Here is a 1,253-nt window from a genome sequence, read left to right on the forward strand (position 1 = left end):
TATTAGTATATCTAAGGCCCAAATACCGTAGATTGAACAAGTTGAATACCTCAGTCGGCAGCATCTTGAAACGGGTACCTTGCAGATCCAGTGTTAAGAGCAGGTTCGAAGATTCTAGGATAGGCCTCAGCAAATCATTATTGATATATCTGTTAAAAACATGGATTGCACGGACATGTGTAGCATCAGACTCAATCAGTCGTTGAAGGTTTCCACTCTGGATTGATATTCGACGTGTGTGCTCAATAGAGAATGCACCAGAGCCATCATAAACTTTACCAAAACATTCTTCACCAGCTTTATTGAGGGCAACAAGTCGTATGATATCATGCACCTGGCAACATTTTAACCGCCCAGTATGATTCCTCTTGACCACCTGTAGTAGGCTTCGGCTCACAAGTTCAGTCAAGTACCCCTCTGCCACTTCCTCCAATGTTTTGTTCTCCTTTTCATTGATGAATCCAGCAGTAATCCAATGCCTCATTATTGTCCTCCTCTTGATGGGGAATAATGCACAATGTAAGAAACAATTCTTCAAATCATATGTAAGGTCCTCCAAACTGACCTTTAGAATTGTCTCAACGCGAGCATCACATTTTTTACCAACTGGAGCTCTAACTCATCATATACTTTTTTCCATTCTACAGATGTTTGACTTTTTTCGGATAGTAGGCTGCCTATGCATACAATAGCAATAGGCAAACCTTCACACTTCTTCACAAATTTCCAAGCTAAGTTCTGTAACTCGAGTGGACACTTTTTGTCAGGATCATTCCAAAAGGCTGATTTGTAGAATAACTCCCAAGAGTTCGATTTGTCAAGTGGTTCCAAATGAACTGAAGACATATTAGTTGCCAATAATGATACTTCATGCTTTCTTGATGTGATAACAAATTGTCCACTAGATGGAAAGACAGTCCATATCTCCAACCAAACATTAGTAGTCCAAACATCATCTAGAACTAAGATGTATCTTTTACCTTGGAGGTACTCGTAGATGGTCTCAGCCAGGATTCTAATCTCCATTTTAGGTGCATCAATTGGCATGCCAAATTCTCTAGCAATCCTCTTCAGCAAGTCTTTTCAGTTTTAGAAAAAACAAAAGAAATTGAAGGAAATGTCAAAAAAATAAATTAAAATAAGTTTCCCATGTGATATGTGGTGTAGTTGTTGGGAAAATTTACAAATATGAATTTCGACTTTATTTACAAAATCTCTCTGGAATTTGTAAAATGGGCATAACTTTTGCATAC

The 1,253-nt window shown here is 38.1% G+C and overlaps 1 pseudogene; it reads right to left on the reverse strand.

Annotated features, from left to right (window-relative positions):
* Positions 1–7: 7 nt before the first annotated feature.
* LOC119343640 lies at positions 8–1,079 on the reverse strand (annotated as a pseudogene).
* Positions 1,080–1,253: the final 174 nt, after the last annotated feature.

The sequence above is a fragment of the Triticum dicoccoides genome, unplaced genomic scaffold, assembly GCF_002162155.2.
Source record: "Triticum dicoccoides isolate Atlit2015 ecotype Zavitan unplaced genomic scaffold, WEW_v2.0 scaffold135441, whole genome shotgun sequence".
Taxonomy (NCBI): Eukaryota; Viridiplantae; Streptophyta; class Magnoliopsida; order Poales; family Poaceae; genus Triticum; species Triticum dicoccoides.